At 44.9% G+C, this 26,191-nt stretch overlaps 2 pseudogenes; both read left to right on the forward strand.

The window, feature by feature from the left end:
• The first annotated feature begins 694 nt into the window (after positions 1 to 694).
• Positions 695 to 2,240, forward strand: LOC119924059 (annotated as a pseudogene).
• A 10,986-nt stretch (positions 2,241 to 13,226) lies between these two features.
• Positions 13,227 to 14,157, forward strand: LOC119924032 (annotated as a pseudogene).
• Positions 14,158 to 26,191: the final 12,034 nt, after the last annotated feature.

Consider the following 26,191-nt stretch of genomic DNA (forward strand, 5'->3'; position numbering starts at 1 on the left):
CAGAGTACAATATACTTTCCCAAGGATAATTGTTTTTCTATCTGCCCAGTGTTCACACAGTAAGAAAAGGTAGAGAGTCCCTGAATGTTTAACTGTTCCCCTTGATTTTAATTTTATGGAGTCCTGGTTATGATGAAATAACTAAGCATTTGGCTTACAATTTAGGGAACCTGTTTCATTTAGTCTAGGTAGCCTGGCAAAATGTTGTTTTTGAGCAGTCCATTTCTCCATCTGTGGCTGAATACCTGTCTGGAGTCTTCTGTTTCATTCAATGGCTTTTACTGAGCACTTACTGAGTGCTAGGCACTGTATTCAGCACTAGTAGTATAGAACTCAAACCTGGGGTCCTGAGCCTAGAGACATCAGTTCTTTCTTCTTATCAGTGTCTTCAATGAACTGATGAAGCAATCCTGCTTATCTTTGCAATTCTGCTCCTTTATTTCTACTTCAAACTCCTTCAAAAGATGCTTGTCTGACTGAAGAAAACCATGCATATCAATGTCTTCGATACTGACTAAAAATCACAAAAAAAGGCAGACTTCAAGAGTAAAAATGTTTGATCAGGCTTGGTTCATGTGAGAGAACTCTAGAGAGCTAAAGTGAAGATATGGATGTTTTGTCTTATCAGCTATGTTTCAATATTTTCTCATTTCAGGCAAAGTCACATATTCCAGGAAGAGCTTTTGCTGACTTCATGGTAAACCAGAACAATAGTTCAGAATTTATTCTCTTGGGACTTTCCCCAAATCCTACGGTGCAGGTTTTCTGTTCCGAGATATTTCTGCTCCTTTTCATGGGCATCGTGTTGGGAAATCTTCTCATTCTCCTCACTAGCTAGTTCAGCTACCTAATCAATCAGCCGAAGTATTTCTTCCTCAGTTACTTGTCCCTTGAGGATCTCTGCTACACCTCCACCATCTCCCCTAAACTCATTGCTGACTTGATGATAGAGAGGAGGTCTATTTCCTTCCCCAGCTGTATGACCCAGTTTTTTGCTTCTCACTTCTTTGGCGGTGTTGAGATGGCTTATGATCATTTCCTGGCCAGTTGTAAGCCACTGCAGTGTACGGTTGTCATGAACCAGCAGGAGTGTAATGGCATGCTGCTTCTCCCCTTTGTTGTGACATTTGTGCATTCGATGGCTCAGTCAATCCTCACCCTCCAGTTGCCTTTCTGTGGGCCCAATCAGATCGATCACTATTTTTGTGATGTGAACCTTTGCTGAAACTCGCCTGCACTGACCCCTCTGTTGTAGGCCTGTTGGAGTTGGCCAACACAGGAATGATTGCCATGTTCACCTTTGTGGTGTTGCTTATTTCTTACATAGTCATATTAGTTTCCCTAAGAATATGCTCCCCTCACAGTCAGCTCAAAGCCCTGTCCACCAGCGGTTTCCATATCACTGTGGTGGTCTTATTCCTTGGGCCCTGAATCTTCATCTACATATCTACATCTACATCTACATCAGGCAAAAACTCCTCACTCTCGGCTTCAAGGCTCTCCATCACCTCGCCCCCCCCCCCCAACCTCACCTCCATTCTTTCCTTCTACAGCCCAGACCACACCCTTCGCTCCTCTGCCACTAACCTCCTCACTGTGCCTCGTTCTCACCTGTCCCACTGTCGACCCCCAGGCCCACGTCCTCCCCCTGGCCTGGAATGCCCTGCCTCCGCACATCTGCCAAGCTAGCTCTCTTCCTCCCTTCAAAGTCCTACTGAGGGCTCATCTCCTCCAGGAGGCCTTCCCACACTGATCCCCTTCCTTCCTCTCCCCCTCCTCCCCCTCCCCATCCCCCGTCGTACCTCCTTCTCCTCCCCACAGCACCTGTATATATGTAAATATGTTTGTACATATTTATTACTCTATTTATTTTACTTGTACATATTTATTCTATTTATTTTATTTTGTTAGTATGTTTTGTTTCGTTGTCTTTCTCCCCATTCTAAACTGTGAGCCCACTGTTGGGTAGGGACCGTCTCTATATGTTGTTAACTTGTACTTCCTAAGCACTTCGTACAGTGCTCTGCATGCACACAGTAAGCGCTCAATAAATACGATTGAATGAATGAATGAATGAATATGTCCAGCCACCACCTTCATGGCGGACAAAGTACTAGCTGTGTTTTACACCATAAATGTTCCCATGTTCAACCCTCTCATTTACACGCTGAGAAACACAAGAGATGAAAAGTGCCAACAGAAAGGTGTGGTGCAGGAGGGTGTATCCTAGGGGGAAATAAAGGTTTTCTTGCTTGTGACTCCCATCGCATGTTCCCATTGATTCAATCCACCATATTTATTGAGCACTTACTGTGTGCAGAGCACTGCACTAAGCGCTTGGGAAGTACAATTCAGCAACAAAGAGAGACAATCCCTGCCCACAGTGGGCTCACAGTCAAGAATGTCCTTCAGCATCCCCTAATCTCTTTGGTCACACCAAAGCAGCATGGTCTAATGTCTAGAGCACCAGATTACAAATTAGGAGGACATGTCCTCCTAATTCTGAATCTGTCACTTGTCTGCTGTGGGACCTTGGGCAAGTCACATAACTTCGTTGCTTCTTTGAGAAGCAGCGTGGCCAAGTAGAAAGAGCCCGGCTTGGGAGTCAGAGGTCATGAGTTCTAATCTTACCTCTGCCATTTGCCAGCTGTGTGACGTTGGTCAAGTCACTTCACTTCTCTGCACCCTCAGTTACCTCATCTGTAAAATGGGGATTAAGACTGTGACCCCAAAGGGGACAACCTGATCACCTTGTATTCCCCCCAGCACGTAAAACAGTGCTTCACACATAGTAAATGCTTAATAAATGTCATCATCATCATCATCATTATTATTATTATAGTATTATTATTATTCTCTGGGTCTCAGTTACCTCTTCTGTAAAATGGGGATTAAGATTGTGAGCCTCATGAAGGACATGGACTGTGTCCAACCAGATTAGCTTGTTTCTACCCCAGAGCTTAATACAGTCCCTGACACAGAGTAAGCACCAAAAAAGAAATCCTATCCACGACCTACAATCTGCAGGTCATAGGTTTTATGTTTCCAAAGGAATCTTAATGGTTTTAACCATTGCTCTATTGTCCCGGCAAGGGCCACTGCCGGGTTCCCTAAACTGGTAAGGCACCGTACCAAAAGGAGATCTTCCCATTGCAGCTTGTAGCCACTCAAATAAATAATGGGCCTCTTAGGGCAACTGCTCTCCTGTCTAGAGACTGAATCATTTCTGGAGTTGCCAGAACGGTAACACAGGCTCATGACAAGAGAACTAGCCCTCAGTTGGCCCCAGTGGTCCAACAGACTCTCTGGTGGCTAGCTTTGTCCTGTAATCTTCCTAAGGTTTCCAATTTATTAGAATGGAAAGTTGGGAGAAAGAAGAAACAATAGGAAGCACAGGTCACCTAATTTTTCCTCTCCCTCATCAGCAGCCTTCTTTTCCTGAATATTCCTTCTTCTCACTTGCTCCATCTGATTCTCACTCCTGACAGTATTTGATATTATTCCTTACTGTCTCAGATTACGAATTTAAAAAAAGTGTCCAGACTTCATGTGTCTATTTTTGAAGCAAAGTAGAGTTTGTCCCTGAGCAGGTTTTGGAAATTCCTGGGTTCCCAGGCTTCTGACAACATTCTTGTGGTAGAACTGTAGGAGATTTGTCCTACCCAAAATGCATCATGTATTCTAGCTCTGTTGCATTCTCCCAGGCATTTGTTGCAGTGCTCTGCACACAGGTGCTCAATACGTGCTATTGATTGACCAGTGTGATGCAGTGGGGGCAGAGCTGAGAATCTATCAGTCAATTATTTTGCAGTCAGAGAGGTCTGGATCAGTTTAAAGTAATTATAGACAAAGCAAGCAGCAACAACAGTCAAGGGCTGATGTTTCCGATTTTTTTAAAAACCATGCCCAACCCAGTAAATGTTAGCATGAAATGCTGTCACTGAATCATCACTGGAGAGGCCTAATAAAGGGTAGAGCACAGGCTTAGCTCTGCAGTTCATTGCTCTATATTTCCCTTCCATGTTCTCCCTCCTCAAATATATGGGCTTGTCCTCCAGGCCAGAGTTTGACCCTTAAGCAAAGTAAGATATTTATGTCCTTCTGAAGTTATGCTCTCTTCTAGCTATTTTATGCTGGGCAATTTCCCCAGTTAATTTTCCTCGCCTTAAGTTATGCACTTCCAACATTTGCATCCATACATATGCATGCACAAGCAGTAACTGCCTCTATAAATACTGAATTATGTCCTTTAGCTTTGAAGAAGTCACTCATCTTCATATCTATCTTTCCATTTTTGTCTTCCTCATATCTGTAAATGAGTTTATATCAGTCTCACCTTTTAGTTCGAAAGATCACTGAGAAAAGGGATCCTGCCACTCATGGTAGGAAGCAGCTTGGCAATGTCACAGGTCTGGGAGCCAGAGGGCCCAAATTCTAATCCTGGCTCCACCACCTGCCTGCTGTGTGTCCTTGGCTTAGTTACTTAACTTCTCTGTGCCTCAGTATCATCAACTGCAAAATGGCGATTCAATACCTGTTCTCCCTCTTACTAGACTGTGAATCCCATGTGGATCAGGGACTGTACCTCACCTGATTCACTTGTATCAACCCCAGTGCTTAGAATGGTGCATGACACATAGCAAGTGCATAACAAATACTATTAAAACTAAATTAAACGAAACAAAAACTTCACCATACTCTCTCAGGTCCCTGGAACAGTGCTCTGTATTGCTCTGCTCATTGATTGACTGATTAATTGATTACTTTGTGTTTTCTCCTCCACCTCTATAGTATGTAATTTCCTTGAGGAAAGGGGCCTTGCCTGTTACTTTTATTGTATGTTCTAAAACAATTGGTACAGAAGATGCTAAGTGGTGATCATGATGATGGTGGTGATGAAAGGGGTCAGGCTGGCACTTCTTTGACCATAGAGCTGAGGGCACAGGGTGGAGGAGGGAAGAAGGATTCATTGCTGACCGAGATTGTAACCTCACAGTGGGCCTGGAATGTGTTTAAAAATCTGTTATATTTTCTCTTCCCCAGCGCTTAGTACAGTGCCCTTCACCCAGTAAATGCTCAATAAATATGACTTATTATTGACCCATGTATATAGATGATTATGCAAAGTAGGTGAGAGTGCAGCTGCTACTACCACTCAAACCCCGACCCCTTCCTATCTGAGCTGGAATGTCAGAGAAGTTTGACCTCCAATGGAAGGAGAGGGTGAATTAAGTTGACATGGCAACTTTCTTATTGCATTTAATTCCCTGCATTGGGCACTCAACAGGTTATTAAAACCCACTCGGTGCTCCACTCAAATCATGACAAGTTTGAATAGTAAAAAATCCCAACACACTACATTGCTTCCTGCTACCATGATTTATTTTAGTCTCCTCCACTAAATTGTCAGCAATGTAAGGGCAGGGATCATGCCCAGTAATAATAATGATAATAGTAATAATAATAATAATAATGGCATTTGTTAAGCGCTTACTATGTGCCAAGCTCTGTTCTAAGCACTAGAGTAGATACAAGGTAATAAGGTTGTTGCACGTGGGGCTCACAATCTTAAACCCCATTTTACAGATGAGGTAACTGAGGCACAAAGAAGTTAAGTGAATTGTCCAAAGTCACACAGCTGACAGTTGGCAGAGGCGGTATTAGAACCAACAACCTCTGACTCCCAAGCCTGTGCTGTTTCCACTAAGCCACACTGCTTCTCTATTGTATTCTTACAAGCACTTAGGACAGTATTTTTCACAGAGGAAGCACTCACAAAACACCAGTGATTGAGTACTAGAATGAGGGAGCACCCACTGACGTGAGGCTCAAGATTAACAAGCCATTCGTTTATAGAACAAATACTGAGCATAGTGACCACAAGATCTTTGGGGCCAGAAACCTGCATACTAATTCCAAATTGAACAGTCCTCCATTTTTTCACCTTGAGTAAGACGTTCAACTTCTCTGTAATTCCATTTTCTCATCTTTGAAATACTATTATTGCCCAGAAAGACTCTAAGAGAACGTTTCCCTTAAAAAATTCCTTGTAAATTTAAAATTAGTAATCACCAATATATCTCATTGCATTCTAAACTATCCTTACCGAGGTTTGTATTGAAGTTGAAAACACCTCAAGAGAATGATTACCTTGAATCTACCCAAGTGCTTACCACGGTGTTTGGCACATAGTAAGTGTTTAAACAAATCTCACAGTTACTATTATTATTGTTATGAAATTGTTTTAATCAAGGAATGTCTTTGAAAATTTAATGAAATAGCATGATGTATACAATTGGTGCTTTATAAGCCCTGGAACGGACAGGAACCTTGTCTAATTCCCACCTTTCCCAAGGCCTAGTATGGCACTGAACAGTAGTAGAGTACACGGTAAGAATTTTAATACTGTTGCCACTACTGTGCATGTGGAGTGGACTGTAAGCATGAGTAAGGAAGGCTGAAAAGCTGTGTTAAAATCCCCAGTGAATCAAAGATTAGTTCTATACAGCATCTAAATGATTCATTGATTCATTCAGCAATGTATATTGATTGCTTTCTGCATGCAGAGCACTGTACTAAGCGCTGGGGAAGTACAAGGGGGCAATGTATAAAGATGGGTCCTACCCAGCAATGGGCTTACAGTCTAGAAGGGGAAGACAGACAAAACAAAACATGTAGACTGGTGTCAGAACCATCAGAATAAATAGAATTATAGCTATACGTACATCATTAACAAAATAAAGTAGTCAATATGTACAAGTAAAATAAATAAATAAATCTGTACAAATGTGTATAAGTGCTGTGGGGAGGGGAAGGAGGTAGGGCATGTGCGGTGGGGTGGGTAATGGGTATTCATGGTAGAATGCTTTATCCAACTTTTCTGAAGAAATAGGTGTGAAATACCCTCAGGCATAAATCTCAAGATCCCTTAAAGGAATTTAAATATTCCTCTCTAAATATCCCTCTCTATCCATTACGCACAGGCTTTCACAGAAACTCCAAAGTCTGTGGGCTCTGTGCCTACTGACTGCTGTTACAAACAGCCATTGCTGTTTCAGGAGTGAAGAGGAAAGTGCAGACAAACATCAGCTCAAAAGGCTCAAACCTTTGCTCCCCTCTTAAATCTGCCTCTCAACCAGGAATGCCTGGAAATCAAATCTGAGAGCCAATTATTGTACTATACCAAGAGATCAGTAGAGTGCTCTGCACACGGTAAGTGCCCAATAAATACATATTGACTGACTGAACAAATTAAAGGGACAGTTGTTGAGATCAAATTATGTAAATATTTGTCTGTGGTGAGTATGGCTGTCAAGTCCAGACTACTTTTCTGGTGTTGTTTTTCATGCTGAAATAGAAGATTTAACCTGTCTTCGGGAAACAGTTGGAGAAGCCAATTAAATATCTTGGAGTTGGTAGATTCAAAAACCATAAGTTTTCTGAAATATCTGTGTCTCATTTAGGAGTAGAAGCAGTAACAGTAGTAGTGGTAGTAGTAATGCTTTTTATGGAGATCCTGCTGAGAACAATGTATAGTGCTAAGCACTTTACATATGACAGGAGCAGCAGACACATTCCTTGTCTACAGGAACTGCCACCTCTATAAGGGAAACAGGCATACTAATATTTTCTAAGTGGGGAATCAAAACAAAATATTTTAATACCGCATTAAAATGCTGAAGATGGGCTGGAAGATTTATAACATACTGAGGTTGGTTTAGAAATTAATACACTAGTATAAGAGTTGCCTGTGAGGTTTATGCCACTCAGGGAATTGGTAAAAAATTTGGGGAAGGCTTTTTGGAGAAGGTGGGATTTTAGGCAGGCTACTAACATGTAGATTGTTGAGTTCTGATGAGTTTGTGGAGGAAAGAAGTTTCAAGCTGTGGGGCAGGAAGAGCAAGATATAGGGGTTTTCAATAATTGTGATTGATAGACTGGAAAAGGGAGAGGATTCTAGACAAGGAAGAGTATGAATTGATAAGCAATGTAGCTGTGTGGATAGAGTGTGGACCTGGGTGTGAAAAAACCTGGCTTCAAATCCTAGCTCCACCACTTGTCTGCTTTATGACCTTGGGCACGTGACTTCACTTCCCTGTGTTTCAGTAACCTCTTCTGTAAAATGGGGATTAAGACTGTGAGTCCCATGTGGGACATGGACTGTGTCCAACCTGAGTAGCTTGTATCTCCCCCATGCTTAGTGCAATGCATGGCATATAGTAAGTACTTAACAAATACCATAAAAAACAAAACGAAACAAAAAACCTGGAGTTTAGCAAGTTAGAAGGGCCAATATGTAAAGTGGAGAACACCAATGGTAGGAGTTTATTGTCTGACGCAGGGAAAAGTGGGCAAACATTGGAGGGTTTTGAGGAGAGGGGAAAGGTACTTAGCTTCAGGAAGATCAATCACTCAATCAATGATATTTATTGAGCACTGACTGTGTGCAGAGCACTGTACTAGGTGTTGGGGAGCATACAAGGTAAGAGAGTTGGTAGACATGTTCCCCGTCTTCACTGAGCTTACAGTAAAGAGGAAGATGACCTAGGAAACAACGTGGCATATGGACTGAAACTCAAGAAGGCACCAAGGATGTTACTTTCAGATACTGGGATGAGGGTAATGTTGACAATGGAAATTTAAGCACTTTGATCCTCATCTGACACTCACCCCCACACTTATTGCACATATCCTCATATTCATTCATTCATTCAATTGTATTTATTGAGTGCTTACTGTGTTCAGAGCACTGTACTAAGCGCTTGGGAAGTATAAGTTGGCAACATGTAGAGACGGTCCCTACTCAACAACGGGCTCACAGCCTAGAAGGGGGAGACAGACAACAAAACAAAACATGTAGACAGGTGTTAAAATCGTCAGAACAAATAGAATTAAAGCTATATGCACATCATTAACAAAATAAATAGAATAGTAAATATGTACAAGTAAAATAAATAGAGTAATAAATCTGTACAAATATATACAAGTGCTGTGGGGAAGGGAAGGAGGTAGGGCAGGGGATCTGGGGAGGAGGAGAGGAAAAAGGGGGCTCAGTTTGGGAAGGCCTCCTGGAGGAGGTGAGTGCTCAGTAAGGCTTTGAAGGGAGGAAGAGAGCTAGCTTGGCGGATGTGTGCAGGGAGGGCATTCCATGCCAGGGGAAGAACGTGGGCCGGGGGTCGACAGCGGGACAGGTGAGAATGAGGTACAGTGAGGAGTTTAGTGGCACAGGAGCAGAGGGTGATTGCTGGGCTGTTGAAGGAGAGAAGGGAGGTGAAGTAGGAGGGGGAGAGGTGATGGAGAGCCTTGAAGCCGAAAGTGAGGAGTTTTTTCTTGATTCCTAGGTTGACAGGCAGTCACGGGAGATTTTTGAAGAGGGGAGTGACATGCCCAGAGCGTTTCTGCACAAAGATAATCCGGATAGCACAGTGAAGTATAGACTGAAGAGTGGAGAGACAGGAGGATGGGAGATCAGAGAGAAAGCCTATCCAGTTGGGATAAGATGAGAGATTGAACCAGCAAGGTAGTGGTGAGAGGAAAGGGCAGATTTTGGCGATGTTGCAGAGGTGAGACCGGCAGATTTTCGTGACGGATTGGATGTGTTGGGTGAATGAGAGAGCGGTGTCGAGGATGACACCAAGGTTGCAGGCTTGTGAGACAGGAAGGATGGTAGTGCCGTCTACAGTGATGGGAAAGTCAGGGAGAGGGCAGGGTTTGGAAGGGAAGATAAGGAGTTCAGTGTTGGATATATTGAGTTTTAGATGGAGGGCAGACATCCAGATGGAGATGTCCCGAAGGCAGGAGGAGATACGAGCCTGGAGGGAGGGAGAGAGAGCAGGGGCAGAGATGTAGATTTGGGTGCTATCAGCGTAGAGGTGATGGATGAAACCTTGGGAGCAAATAAGTTCACCAAGGGAGTGACTGCAGATAGAGAACAGAAGGGGATCAAGAACTGGCCTTTGAGGAACCCTTACAGGAAGGGGATGGGAGGGGGAGGGGGAGCCGCAAAGGAGACTGAGAATGAATGGCCGGAGAGATAAGAGGATAACCAGGAGATGACAGAGTCTGTGAAGCCAAGGTTGGATAGCGTGTTAAGGATAAAGGTTTGGTCCACAGTGTCGAAGGCAGCTGAGTGGTCGAGGAGGATTGGATAGAGTAGGAGCCGTTGGATCTGTCAAGAAGGTGGTCATTGGTGACCTTTGAGAGGGCTGTTTCGGTGGAGTGTAGGGGACGGAATCCAGATTAGAGGGGGTCAAGGAGAGAGTTGGCGTTGAGAAAATCGAGCCAGCAGGTGTAGATGACTCGTTCTAGGAGTTTAGAAAGGAAGGGTAGGAGGGAGATAGGGTGATAACAAGAAGGGGAGGTGGGGTCAAGAGAGGGTTTTTTTAGGATGGGGGAGATGTGGGCATGTTTGAAGGCAGAGGCGAAGGAACCAGTGGAGAGTTAGCAGTTGAAGATGGAAGTTAAGGAGGGGAGGAGGGAAGGGGCGAGAGATTTGATAAGATGAGAGGGAATGGGGTCTGAAGCACACGAGAATGGAGTAGCACTTGAGAGGAGGGAGGGGATCTCATCTTAAGATACTGCTGGGTAGGATGGGAGAGTAGCAGAGAGGGCTGAGAGCTGGGGGGATGGAGAAGGGGGAGGGGTGACTTTGGGGAGCTTAGACCTGATGGAGATAATTATACTAATGAAGTAGGAGGCCACATCGTTGGGAGTGAAGGATGGACGAGGGGGAGGAACAGGGGCCTGAGAAGGCAGTTAAATTTACAGAAGAGCTGACGGGGATGATGGGCATGGGTGTTAATAAGGGAGAAGAAGTAGTTTTGCTTGGCAGAGGAGTGGGCAGAGTTAAGGCAGGAAAGTATTAACTTGAAGTGAACGAGGTTGGCGAGAGTATGTTTTTTATACTCTCTCCAGCAGCATTCAGCAGCTCGAGCATAAGAGCAAAGGAGGTGGACAGTGGGAGGGATCCAAGGCTGTGGGTTAGTGGTACGAGAGTGGCAAAGGGAAAGGGGAGCGAGTGAGTTGAGTTGAGTGGAGCGGGTGGGAGTTGAGAGCAGTAATCTGGTCATCAAGATTGGGTAGAGAGGATAGGGAGACGAGGTGGGGTGTGATGCGCTGATGCATATACCCTTGCATCCTCTACCTGTACTTTATTTTAGTGTGTTTCCCTGACTGTTTCCCTGTTCACCAAATCTATTGTTTTCTCCTAAACATTTAGTACAGTTTTTTCACCCATAGTGAGTGTTCAGTAATTACATCTGATTGATTGATTGATTGTAGATGGACAGAATGGAAGAGAAGTGGATTAGAAGGGAAGTTGAGAAATTCAATTTTAGACTTTGACAAATGTACACTGATGATGTAGAGGCAGGAGGAGATGGGGGTTGGATAGGGTGTGGGAGGTCAGGGCTACAGAGATAGCTTGGGGCGATCAGGGAGTAGTTGAAATCATTTTTTGGATGAATTCTCTTCGTGAGAATAATGCCACATAAACAATATCTTCAACTCCTCCCTCTCTTTCAACCCCAATATTCAGGCTGTTGCCAATTGCTTTTGGTTTTACTACTACAATATTCCCAGAACCGGCCCCTTCCTCTTCACCCAAATGACCACCACACTGCTCTAGGCACTTTTCTTGTCCTGACATAACAACTATACCAGCCCTCCTCACTCATCTCCCAGCTGCCTTTCTCTCTTTCCTCCAATCCATTATTTCACTCCGTTCCCAGATCACTTCCCTGGAATGTTCTACCCGCAGCTCTTCACTTGTTAAAGATATTATTTTTTAATATATTAATGTAAGGCTCTACCTGAAAAGTCTTGCTAATAGGACTCTTCTGAAGATGAATCTAAGTTTATCAGATAGCTCTCTCCTGCCCTGCCTCCTTTATCTCTGTCTCTATTTTTCTGTCTTTATGACTGCTTATGCATCTCTCTTTAACTCTCTTTCTTTTCGGTCCTAGCATCCAATCTGCACCTCAGATCTCCTCGTATTTGAAAATACTAGGAGAAACTCTGTATAACTACTAAGTAATGATGAACTTGTAAAAACTGGTGAAACTTGTACTTGTACTTCCCAAGCGCTTAGTACAGTGTTCTGCACACAGTAAGCGCTCAATAAATATGATTGAATGAATGAATGAATGAAAAAATGCATAATGAAAATAATGATAGTGGGGTTGAGAAACGTCATAGACTCCATTTATATTCATTCATTCATTCAATCGTATTTATTGAGTGCTTACTGTGTGCAGAGCACTGTATTAAGCGCTTGGGAAGTACAGGTTGGCAACATATAGAGACGGTCCCTACCCAACAGTGGGCTCACAGTCTAGGGCTTTGAAAAGGGAGGGAGGAATCAGAAGGTCCTGGGTTTTAATCCTGGCTCCACCACTTGTCTGCTGTATAAGTGAGTTCTCTGGGCCTCCATTCCTTTCTTTGCAAAATGGGGGGTAAGACTGAGCCCCATGTGGGACAGGGACTGTCCAATCTGATTATCTTGTATCTACCCCAGCGATTAGAACTGTGGCTGGCACATGGTAAGCACTTATCAACTGCCATAATAATTATTATTCCGTGATTAGTCTTTGCTTGCTTTGATTTATATCTTGAACTGCTTACAGTAAATTTCTAAATAGTGAATTGTGGGGTATCCAATGACCTTTCCAGTATGCTTTCACTTAGAACAGTGATCTCAGCAAATATAAGGGATGAGGTATTAATTAGTAGAAAGAGCCCAGGACTCTGGCTTTTAGTCCTAGTTGTGCTATTTGACTGCTGTGGATGAGTTCCTTAACTTCTCAGTGTCTCTATTTCTTCATCTGTACAATCAGATAAAACATCCCCTGGAGGCCTACAGTCTAAGAGGAAGGGGGTCCAGATATTTTATCCCCATTGTGCAGATGAAGAAACTGAGGCACCGAGAAGCTACGGAACTTGCTCAAATCTAGGCTGTGTCTGATTTGATTACCTTGTCTCTACCTAATGTTTAGTATGGCACTGGAAACTTCCTAGTGCCTTTCTCACTCCCTTCATAATCATCATAATCGTCATTATTATTATATTTTAATGTATTCTTAATAGTACAACAGTCCCTCCATTCCTATTCAGAATGAGGACCTGTGTTCTGAGCTAGTGCTTTGAAATTAGTAATGCTTGATATTTCTCAATTTGGCTGATTCAGGTAAATATCCATCTGCTTTACATTCATCACGTTGGCCGACCTGATGGAGAATTCAAACAACATCACAGAGTTTGTCTTCAGGGGTCTGCTCCCAAACCAAAAGGGGAAGGTAACTTGTTTCGTGCTGTTCTTACTCTGTTATTTAGCCATCTTACTGGGCAATCTTCTTATCCTCACCACCATCAGAAACAGCCATCTTATTCAGCAGCCTATGTATGTTTTCCTCAGTTCCTTATCCACCATGGACCTCTGCCTCACCTCCACAGTTGCTCCTAAAATGATCGCGGGCCTATTGGTGGAAAGAAAAACCATCTCCTACAACTCCTGCATGGTCCAACTCTTTGGCACTCACTTCTTCAGCGATGCAAAGATATTCATCCTAGTGGCCATGGCTTACGATCGCTATGTTACCATCTGCAAGCCTCTCCACTACCTGATGGTCATGAGCCGGCAGACTTCCCACACGTTGGTCTTGGCCTCTTTTGTAGGGGCATTTGTGCATTCGATCGTGCAGATTTTCATCATGGTGCAGCTACCTTTCTGTGGCCCCAATCAGACTGATCACTATTTCTGTGATGTGCTTCCTCTGCTGAAGCTCGTCTGTACCGAGACCTATTTTGTCAACGTCTCAATCATTGCCAGCACGGGTGTTCTGTCCCTACTAACTTTTTTTTGCCTTGATCGTTTCCTATCTCATCATTTTATCCGTCCTGAGAAAACATTCCACAGAGGGTCGGCACAAAGCTCTCTCTACCTGTGGTTAACACATCACCGTGGTACTCATGTTTTTCTTGCCCCTCATCTTGACTTATATTCCCTTGGGCGATTCTGTCAGTGAAGATAAAGTGTTTGCCCTCTTTTACACCATCATCGCCCCCATGTTCAACCCCTTCATTTACACAGTGAGATACACCAACATGAAAAATGCAATGAGAAAGATGTGGTGTACAAAAGTGTTAACAGAAAGAAAATAAGTGCATAAAATTTACTTCCATTTCTTGTTTTCTGTATGCTTTAGCATAGCATTTTGAATTAGCTCTCCTCTCCTCCTCCTCTTCTCCTCCCCATCACCACCCACCTTTGCCCTACTCCCTTCCCCTCCCCACAGCACTTGCATATATTTGTACACATTTATTACTCTATTTCATTTGTACGTATTAACCATATTTATTTTATTAATGATGTGTATATAGCTATAATTCCATTTATTCTGATGGTATTGACACCTATCTACTTGTTTTGTTTTGTTGTCTGTCTCCCCCTTCTAGACTGTGAGCCCGTTGTTGGGTAGGGACCATCTCTATATGTTGCCCATTTGTACTTCCCAAGCACTTAGTACAGTGCTTTACATACAGTAAGGGCTCAATAAATACTCTTGAATGAATGAATTAGCATTAGCATGTGTTTTCCGCACACATTATTCCACATTAGCATACCCACAGGTTGTACTTCCAGACCCCCTTCTTGTACCAATCAATCAGTGGTATTTATTGAGTGCCTTCAGTGTGCAGAGCATGTACTAAGTGCCTGGGATAGTAAAATACCACAGAGTTGGTAGACATGATCCTTGATATCGTGAAGATCAAATGATCATCAGCATGCCTGCTCTCTTTGTGGCAGAGATAACATCACATGGCTATCAACATTTCTATGGTGTACTTCTGCCAAGGCTTCCCTCTTGCAAAATCTTCAAGATCATGGAGCTCTTCATGTCCTTCTTGAGAACAATTTTCCATGATAGTCATTTGCATGTGTAATGGCTCCTAGAACAGTCATCATTTAGTAATTAAAATATAAAACCAGGTGTTTTGTGTGATTCATTTCAACATGCTTGTGGCATAATGGTTCCTCTCGGTGGGGCAGTAAGTTACCTTTGCAAATTACTTTCAAAAATATTCAGACCTGAAAAATTCATTTGCTCTGCATATGTTGCATCAGCCCTGCCTGCATTTATCATCATCACCAATCGTATTTATTGAGTGCTTACTATGTGCAGAGCACTGTACTAAGCGCTTGGGAAGTACAAATTGGCAACATATAGAGACAATCCCTACCCAACAGTGGGCTCACAGTCTAAAAGGGGGAGACAGAGAACAAAACCAAACATACTAACAAAATAAAATAAATGGAATAGATATGTACAAATAAAATAAATAAATAGAGTAAAAAATATGTACAAACATATATACATATATACAGGTGCTGTGGGGAAGGGAAGGAGATAAGATGGGGGGATGGAGAGGGGGACGAGGGGGAGAGGAAGGAAGGGGCTCAGTCTGGGAAGGCCTCCTGGAGGAGGTGAGCTCTCAGCAGGGCCTTGAAGGGAGGAAGAGAGCGAGCTTGGTGGATGGGCAGAGGGAGGGCATTCCAGGCCCGGGGGATGACTGTGGGCCGGGGGTCGATGGCGGGACAGGCGAGAGCGAGGAACGGTGAGGAGATCAGTGGTGGAGGAGCGGAGGGTGCGGACTGGGCTGTAGAAGGAGAGAAGGGAGGTGAGGTAGGAGGGGGCGAGGTGATGGAGAGCCTTGAAGCCCAGGGTGAGGAGTTTCTGCCTGATGCTGCAGATTGATTGGTAGCCACTGGAGATTTTTGAGGAGGGGAGTGATATGCCCAGAGCGTTTCTGGACAAAGATAATCCGGGCAGCAGCATGAAGTATGGATTGAAGTGGAGAGAGACACGAGGATGGGAGATCAGAGAGAAGGCTGATGCAGTAGTCCAGACTGGATAGGATGAGAGCTTGAATGAGCAGGGTAGCGGTTGGGATGGAGAGGAAAGGGCGGATCTTGGCAATGTTGTGGAGCTGAGACCGGCAGGTTTTGGTGACGGCTTGGATGTGAGGGGTGAATGAGAGAGCGGAGTCAAGGATGACACCAAGGTTGCGGGCTTGTGAGACGGGAAGGATGGTAGTGCCGTCAACAGAGATGGGAAAGTCAGGGAGAGGGCAAGGTTTGGGAGGGAAGACAAGGAGTTCAGTCTTCGACATGTTGAGCTTTAGGTGGCAGGCAGACATCCAGATGGAGATGTCCTGAAGGCAGGAGGAGATGCGAGCCTGGAGAGAGGGGGAGAGAGCAGGGGCAGAGATGTAGATCTGGGTGTCATCAGCTATAGAGATGATAGTTGAAGCCGTGGGAGCGAATGAGGTCACCAAGGGAGTGCGTGTAGATCGAGAACAGAAGGGGACCAAGCACTGAACCTAAGGGGAACCCCCACAGTGAGAGAATGGGAGGGGGAGGAGGAGCCTGCAAAAGAGACTGAGAAAGAACGACCGGAGAGGTAAGAGGAGAACCAGGAGAGGACGGAGTCTGTGAAGCCAAGGTCAGATAGCATGTTGAGAAGAAGGGGGTGGTCCACAGTGTCAAAGGCAGCTGAGAGGTCGAGGAGGATTAGGACAGAGTAGGAGCCGTTGGATTTGGCAAGCAGGAGGTCATTGGTGACCTTTGAGAGGGCAGTTTCCGTGGAATGTAGGGAACAGAAGCCAGACTGGAGGGGGTCGAGGAGAGGGTTGTTGTTGAGGAATTCTAGGCAGCGAGTGTAGACAACTCGTTCAAGGAGCTTGGAAAGGAATGGTAGGAGGGATATGGGACGATAACTAGAAGGTGAGGTGGGGTCAAGAGAGGGTTTTTTTTAGGATGGGAGAGACATGGGCATGTTTGAAGGCAGAGGGGAAGGAACCAGTGGAGAGTGAGCGGTTGAAGATGGAAGTTAAGGATGGGAGAAAGGATGGAGCGAGAAATTTCATGAGATGAGAGGGAATGGGGTCAGAAGCACAGGTGGCCGGAGTAGCACTTGAGAGGAGGGAGGCGAGCTCCTCTGAGGACACTGCTGGGAAGGATGGAAGAGTAGCAGAGAGTGTTGAGAGCCGGGGGGATGGAGAAAGGGGGGAAGAGACTTTGGGGAGGTCGGACCTGATGGATTTAATTTTGTTAATGAAGTAGGAGGCCAGATCGTTGGGGGTGAGGGAAGGAGGAGGGGGAGGAATCGGGGGCCTGAGAAGGGAGTTGAGTGTACAGAAGAGCTGGCGGGGGTGATGGGCATGGGTGTCAATAAGGGAGGAGAAATAGTTTTGTCTGGCAGAGAAGAGGGCTGAGTTAAGGCAGGAAAGGATAAACTTGAAGTGAACGAGGTTGGCATGGTGTTTAGACTTTCGCCAGCAGCGTTTGGCAGCTCGAGCATAAGAGCGAAGGAGGCAGACAGTGGCAGTGATCCAGGGCTGTGGGTTAGTGGTGCGAGAGCGGCAAAGGGAAAGGGGAGCGAGTGAGTCTAGCTGAGTAGAAAGGGTAGAGTTGAGAGCAGTAATCTGATCATCAAGACTGGGTAGAGAGGAGAGGGCGGCGAGGTGGGGTGTGAGGCGCTCCGAAAGATGGGTGGGGTCCAGAGAGCGGAGATCTCTGTGAAGAAGTAATACGAATTTACAGGGGAAAGGAGTGTGAGTGAGGAGGCAGGTGAGAAGATTATGATCAGAGAGAGGGATTTCAGAGTTGGTGAGGGTGGACACAGTGCAGCGGTAGGAGATGATGAGGTCGAGGGTATGACCAAGGTATGCATTTACCATAATTCCACCCTCACACTTCTAACACTGGCTCCATAAAGTTAAGAGACTAGTATCCAGAGCTTGGTACAGTGCCTTGCACAGAGTATGTGCTTAACAAATATTGTAATTAATTATTATTGTTAATATGCTAAGGCTTGCAAAACCCAGCATGAATTCATTATGGAAACTAATATTGAAGGAAATTGTTAGAGGACTAATTCTTGCTTTCTGTGTCTGTTTTACCGTTAGCATTCATAAGACTGAATGATTTTTCCCCCCTCACTGGATGAAAGGAAGTAGGCATTACGTGGAAGGTATCATGACTGGAACCCATTAATCTAATTGTGTAGCCAAATGGAAAGAAGCACAGGATTCAGAGTTAGGAGGCCCAGGTGTGACTGTCCACAAGTTGCTTAACTGTTCTTTGCCTCAGTTTCCTCATCTGAAAAGCTGAATCAGAAACCTATTTCCCAACCCTCTAGGCTGTGATCCCTGCCTAGAACAGGGACTATGTCCATCTGATTATTTTGTCTTTAACCCCGCACTTAGCAAAGTACTGGACACCTACTAATCACTGAATGAATATTATTATCATTAACATTATTGTTATTATCCAACTTCCTATTGCTAAGAAAAAAGGGGACTATATTAATCTCTCAGGCTGATAGAGCAGAATTGGAAGCAGATAATTTATTCTTTACTATTTCCCTAAAATAAATATATGTATGTAAATATTTTCTGACCCCAGCAATCAATTCATCACACTTATTGAGCCCTTTATTATGTGCAGAGTATTGTAATAAAAGCTTGGGAAAGTACAGTGTAGCAATATAATAGGTGAGAGTGCTGCCTTTGAACCAATACATTTTCTCTTTCTCTCTCTCTTCTTCCCTCTCTTTTTCTCTCTCTCTCCCTTCCCCTTTTCCTCCCTCTCTCTTTCTCTCTATCTCTATACACTGTGTGACTAGTCCCAGGTTTAGATTATAACTAATGTTTAGGTTAAGATTAAAATGATGGTTCTTTTTAGCTTTAAACTCCAAACCCATTACAATCCAAGACCATGGCAGTCCACAAACGGCCAGAAAAGTTTCAAGCTTCACTAATTAACCAGCCACATGCAGATGGGGACTTGTATATAGAGATTAATCAATGAGAAAGCACGTCCTCTGCCGTTATTGGGTGTTCTATGATGGAATCCTGCCACGGTCATCAACAACACAACATTACCAAGGAACTAAGACCCGAACAGATACATTTTCAAGAAGATACTGACTCTCCCTAACATTTGAAATCAAAAGAATGGTTTACGGTAGCAGTAACAGCATTTATTAAGCACTCACTGTGTGGGCCACTGTAGTAAGTTCTGGGAGAAAATCCACAGATGGGAATTGGACCCTGACTCTGTCCTTCAGGGGTTTCACAATCCAAACCCATCAGATCTCTCAAGTTAACCTGGCCACTGAGCACCTGATTTTAGTTCAGTGAATGAGATGTTTGGCTCTCTCAGGACAAATCTGAACCTCTTCAAAGAGTTTAGGGGAGCACTAGATCAAGAGGACTTGAGGGGAGGCTGAGATGAGGCAAAAGGAAGGAACTGATTAGTAGAAAGCAGCAACAGTATAGGTAGTGTAAAAAAGAAGGGAGCTAGAAGTGAGAAGAAAGAAGAGAAGAAGTGTGCCTGGTTGAAAGAACACAGGCCCGGGTTCTAATCCTGACTCCTCCACTTGTCTGCTGTGTGATTTTAGGCAAGTCATTTCATTTATCTGTCCCTCAGTTACCTCATCTATTAAATGGGGATTAAGACTGTGAACCCCATGTGGGATATGGACAGTGTCCTACCTGATGATATTTTATCTACCCCAGTGTTTTGTACAGTGTCTGCCACATAGTGAGCAATTAACTCATACCATTAAGAAAAAGAGAGAGTGGGAGGGTGAGTCGGAGGAGATGAGGAAAAGGACTCATCATGCTGAAGCAGCGCGGCTCAGTGGAAAGAGCACGGGGTTGCAAGTCAAAGATTTTGGGTTCTAATCCCGGCTCCACCACTTGTCAGCTGTGTGACTTTGGGCAAATCACTTAACTTCTCTGTGCCTCAGTTCCCTCATCTGTAAAATAGGGATTAAGACTGCGAGCCCCACGTGGGACAACTTGATCACCTTGTATCCCCCCAGAGCTTAGAATAGTGCTTTGCACATAGTACGTGATTAACAAATACCATTATTATTTCAATTGGCTTTTCTGCATTTCTTAGTAGGTAAAGTAGCTGAGATTTGGTTATTAAGAAGGAAGCAACTGTAAAGAAAAATAAGTAAACTTTCCTCATCAGATGATGAAACAGATACCAAAGTCATTAGTCTCATTCGCTAGAGTTCATAGCTGGACAGGTATGACGTCCCTTGGAGGCTGGTTCCCTTGAGTCTTCGGATGACTTTAAGTATTTTCCGGAGGATTTTTTGGACTGGTTCAGCAGAGATATTGGTGTCACCTAACAGCTTTTCTGTTCTTCCTGAGCTCAGGAGGATGAGAAAGATTGACTCAGCAGGCTCAGGACATTTTGGCTTCTAAGAGATTATTGCTGTACTTTAGAAGCGACAGGCACGTTGGCTGGCTCTAGAGTAAGATGGATCTGTCAGTCAGTCAGTCTATTGTATTTATTGAGTGCTTGCTGTGTCCAGAGCATTGAACCAAGCGCTTGGGAGAGTTCAATACAACAATGAGCAGACACCTTTCCTGCCCGCAGTGGCTGCATTTCAAGGAAAAGAATATTAATATTTGACTAGTGGGGGGCAATTCATTAAAGGAATTTTACAAGGACAGAACAGGACTTTCAAGACTTTGGCCCGTGGGACAAAGTTATTATATTCATTCACCCCCAAAACACAACAGGGTGTGTTCAGATGTTGCAATATTTTTATGTGCCACATGGCCTCTCTTTATGAGCAGCCACAACTGACAGGGTCCTGGGCTGTACTTTCCAGCACAGCTGCTCAGACCCAATGTTCAGGTATTGCTGCTCATGTGGATGATGAACAGGAAGGAGGAAGTGGATGCTTAAAGAATTGCCCTACTGTGGCAGACCTAACATCTGGCCCATCAATTACTGGGCCTAAGTAGTAAGCCAGGACCCCCGGCCTTTCGTGCTCACAGGAAGACCTACAAGGTACTGAAAGGAGAGCTGTGGCCAAAAGGCTGGTCTCTGTTATCACAGCCTTGTACAGGCAAGAGTTACTTGTTATTGGCCCTACGGCCTTGCATAGATGGGTGGTGCTTGTTACTGGCCTTGAAGGTTACAGAATTGGTGTGTTAGCTATAAACACAGGAACATGGAAAAATACAGAATGTGACTGAAAGATATAAAAGTCTTGCTGCTTAACCCAATAAACAGTCTCCTTGTCCACCTTGAGACTCGCCTGGCCTGTGTTCTTCCATTGCGTGTGCCCATCACCCCGCTGAGCCGGACGCGTGGAGGCAGACGGCAACAGATGGTGCCTGAACAGGGACTCAGCACCGCAACCCTCATGAAGCAACTCATCACTGCGCAGTGACTCACCAAAGAACGGAAAAGGTGAGGGCATTTAAGTTTACTTTCGTTTTCAAACACCAGGCTTACTACAGGGAAGAAAATGGGACAGATTCAATTCGGCTCCCGGGATCACTATATTCAGTTGTTAAAAGATGTAGCGAAGGAGCGTGGGCTAATTATAACCACTGCCCAGATTGAACAATTTTTGGAATGCGTGGAAAAATGCTGCCCTTGGTTTCCAAAGCAAGGAAAGTGGAATCCTTTCACTTAGCCAGCTCCTTCCGCACCACCCCCTCCACCACCCCCTCCATGGTCCTGAAACCAGCACAAACACTTCTGCAGAGAGCGATGGAGGCTGCTATGGAAGGGGGAGAGGAGATACCCATTGAATTATTGATGGGTTTCCCTGTGATGGAGCAACCTGACCCTGCTAATCCTGGTCAGTTAATATGTACCCACGAACTCTTGAATTTCAAATTATTAAAAGAAGTGAAACAGGGTGCTGCGACATATGGACCCACGGCTCCTTATGTGCTGGCACTCATAGAAAGTATTGCTTCCTCAATCCTTTGCCTGTATGATTGGCAAACGTTAGCCAAGACTGTCCTGGATGGCGGAGACTGTTTGCTTTGGAAGGCAGAATTTTTTGATTTGTGCACGGAGCAAGCGCGTCGCAATGATCACGCCCGACCTCCAGTTCAAATAACTTTCGAGATGCTTACAGGGAGTTACAGACTCGTGAAAGCTTGTCCCAGTCCCTACCCAAAGGGGTACTGATTACATGGAAAACTGTTTCTACAGCGCTGCGGGCGCTGCATCCCGCTGAACGGGTGTTACAGGAGGTGCCGGCGACGAGCAACTTGGGGGCAGGGAGTGATCAGGAGGATCCCCTGTCCTTTGAAGTTTTGTCACCAACAGAAGAATTGGAGCCGGTGTATGCTGCCGTTCCGGATCCCGAGGACTTGTATCGGGACCAGGATCATAATGACTCTGGTGATCCTTCTGACTCTGGGACTGCAGACCCGAAGGAGGTATCTGATCTATACCCGCCTTTGGCCCCTCTTACAATGACGGCTGCTGCCGCACCCACAGCAAAGGACATTTTGCAAACCCAGAGCCTGCAGGCAGTATCCCATTCGTCGATCGTTCCCCCTCCCCGCCTTGCTCCCCCTTTGTCCGCTGCGCCGCCGTATGTATATGATGTGCCTGCTACGGCGCAGCCTGCCTATACCGGGGCCCTTTCAGGCTGCCGGCAGGAGGCATTGCGCCGAGGGGATGTACAGCTACTGCAAGCGGTGCCGGTGGTGTATCTTCCCGGGCGGCCGGCTCAGTATGACTCTCTCCCTTATGAGTTGATTAAGGAGTTGCAGAAAAGTGTTCGCGATTATGGGTTACAGTCGTCCTATACAGTGAATCTAATAGCGGCTGTCTCTGAATTGTATGTGATGACACCCCATGATTGGCGTACCTTGTTGCGTTTATTGCTCAGTCCGGCCCAGTTTTCTGTTTGGGACTCTGAGTATCGGGAAGCTGTTACCCTGCAAGTTATGGATAATATTGCTAACAATATTAATCTTGGGGTGGTAGGGAAACGAAGGAACACCCAGAAAGAGTAAAATGGAAGGACCCCCTCACGCGACAGTGGCAAGGGCCAGATCCCTTATTAACGTGGGGCGGAGGGTATGCTTGTGTCTTTCCAGAAACTGAGGACCGCCCGATCTGGAACCTACAAAGAACATACGTCGTGTCCTTTCTACAGCACGTCCTCCCTCACCTTGCATACCTCAGGAACTGACAGAGAATCAGGGTACAGACCCCGCGACTCTCCCCCTGAAGGACCAGCAGCCAAGCCCTTGAAAAATGGTGATCGCCTTTCTGATCCTCGCCTACTCCACTGTTGTGATTACTGAGGACTGTTGGACTTTTGTTCCATACGCTCCGTGGGTGCGGCCAGTTACGTGGCAGGACCCGGTGGGAAATATTCTCATTAACGTTTCTGACCCTGTAGGGGGGGATGCGATTCCATGGGAAGGACCAGGAGAAGAGACACTTGTCATTGTCTCCCTCCTTGCAACTTGTACTCCTATATGTTTTTCTGCATCCACAACCCCAAGTCCGTGTCTGTCTCTACTCCCCCTAATCACTTGGGCTCAGGAAAGAGAATTGTGTGAACCCCAGCCCTGTTCGGTGTACTGTGGGGTTACCCGTTTGACTGCTGTATCCCATCGTCTGGGAACCTCACCCCCCCCGTACCAGAACTTCCTTCATGTGTGTTTGCCAGCTTGTCTTGGCTGCCTTCAGAGTTGGTTTTGCCTATTTGGCAAACATGTCGACAACCTTTTCCCACGATTATTCATTTGTCCTCCCACGTATCCCCAGCCACTTTATTGAACTGGGGTGGACATGACAACCTTACTTATTTATCACCTTTGCATGGTTATCTTGGGTTTCTGCCCACGGATGCTTTCCAGGCTTTAGGTTCCTCTTGTGCCGGAACTTCCTCCCCCTTGGACACTAGTCTTTGGCGGGGTTTTGCTGCTCTGGGTCTAATCACACTTGTTTTTGCTCTATTACCGGTCGATTACCTTCCTTCCTCTCCCCCTCGTCCCCCTCTCCATCCCCCCATCTTACCTCCTTCCCTTCCCCACAGCACCTGTATGTATGTATATATGTTTGTACACATTTGTTACTCTATTTATTTATTTATTTATTTTACTTGTACATATCTATTCTATTTATTTTATTTTGTTAGTATGTTTGGTTTTGTTCTCTGTCTCCCCCTTTTAGACTGTGAGCCCACTGTTGGGTAGGGACTGTCTCTATATGTTGCCAACTTGTACTTCCTAAGCGCTTAGTACAGTGCTCTGCACACAGTAAGCTCTCAATAAATACAATTGATGATGATTACCGGTCCCTTTCGATTCTATCCCAGTCCATATGGAAGAACGGCAAATAAGAGCATGTATATTGCCACCGCAAGCCTTCCTTGTTGGCTACCCATCCCTTATCCCCTTCCCTTCCCTCTGGAATATTACATGTGATAATTGTAGACTTACCCAATGTATATCCGCCCATGATGCCACTGCTACTATTCTTATAGTAGAACAACCTCGTCATGCTATACTACCCACTTCATTATCCCACCCTTGGGCTGAGTCCCCTGTGGATTCTGCCCTGCAGATGCTAGCTGATCATTTTCATATTCCAAAATAGTGACATCGTCGGTTTGTTGGATTGTTAATTACTGGGTTTATCGCTTTGGCATCCCTTATTATTGCTACCACCTTATCCTCTATTACCCTGCATACTGAAATAACACAGGCCTCCTTTGTTAATTCCCTTGCAAGAAATGTTTCTGGTGCTCTGCAAACACAGTTACGATTAGATAAAGACTTTACTGCTCACCTCTCTCTTCTACAGCATTCTCTTATAGAATTAGGAAATGAGGTTGATGCTCTGCACACTTAACTTTCTTTTCAACGTTGCGATTATCGTTACCCTCATATCTGTGTGACCCCATATTATTATAATGCCACATTTCCCGGGTTTTCACGGTCTGCGATCCAAAATCGACTCCAAGGAGCCTGGCATTCTTCGAATGTCTCCCTTGATATGTCACACCTTGCCTTACTCTCCGATGCTATGCAAAATACCCCTCCCTTGACCATTCCTGCTGATATTGCTTCACCGATCATTTCTGCCCTTGAGGCGGTTAATCCTTTCAATTGGCTCTCAATGCTGCTTCATAGTCTCCCATATATTATTTTGTTGATCTTGGCCCTGTTTTGCCTGCCCTGCCTTGCCCGATGGCTATCTGTCTTCCTTTGCCCGCTTCTTAGTCAACTCTATGCTTTGCAATTGTTTCAAAAACAAAAAGGGGGACTTGTGGCAGACCTAACATCTGGCCCATCAATTACTGGGTCTAAGTAGTAAGCCAGGCCCCCCCGGCCTTTCGTACTCACAGGAAGACCTACAAGGAACTGAGAGGAAAGCTGTGGCCAAAAGGCTGGTCTCTGTTATCACAGCCTTCTACAGGTAAGAGTTACTTGTTATCGGCCCTACAGCCTTGCATAGACGGGTGGTTCTTGTTACTGGCCTTGAAGGTTACAGAATTGCTGTGTTAGCTATAAACACAAGAACATGGAAAAATACAGAATGTGACTGAAAGATACAAAAGTCTTGCTGCTTAACCCAATCAACAGTCTCCTTGTCCACCTTGAGACTCGCCTGGCGTGTGTTCTTCCATTGCGTGTGCCCATGTCCCCACTGCACCGGACACGTGGAGACAAACGGCAGCACCCTACCACGACCATCCCTAAATACCTGTTCAGAGCTGACAGGTGCAGAATTTAGAATCATCACTGTAGGAGAACCTTATCCCCTTTCCCACCCCAGCCTTACTACCCAGCCTGGGGCATGGAAATCAACCTTCCTAGAACATTTTTCCCTAGGAAAAAAATTAAAAAGTCTGTGCACTCTACATCACTGGAATTTTTTCATCTAGAGATAAAGTGAATTTTGGAAATATGCTATCTCTCTCCTTTTATATGTCATTCTTGTTTAGTTCAAAAGGAATTTTCAATTTACAGGCTTTTATAGCCTTGGAAATTCTTATAGGGGCCCTCTTCTTCTTCCTCTTCCTCTTTCTCTTCCTCCTCTTCCAAATCTTTTCTCTTCTTCATTCTTCTTTTTTATGGTATTTTTTTTAAGCCCTTACCATGTGCCAGTCACTGTGCTAAGAACTGGGGTAAATACTAGGTAATACTAGGTAATCAGGTTAAACATAGTCCCCGTTCCACATGGAGCTCACAAGTCTTAATTCCCATTTTACAGATCATGTCACAAAGGTACAGAGAAGTGACGTTACTCTCCCAGGTCGCACAGCAACAACTGGCAGAACCGGGTTTAGTACCCAGGTTCTTCTGACTTCCAGGCCCGTGCTCGATCCACTAG

This window comes from Tachyglossus aculeatus, unplaced genomic scaffold (genome assembly GCF_015852505.1).
Source record: "Tachyglossus aculeatus isolate mTacAcu1 unplaced genomic scaffold, mTacAcu1.pri scaffold_78_arrow_ctg1, whole genome shotgun sequence".
NCBI lineage: Eukaryota > Metazoa > Chordata > Mammalia > Monotremata > Tachyglossidae > Tachyglossus > Tachyglossus aculeatus.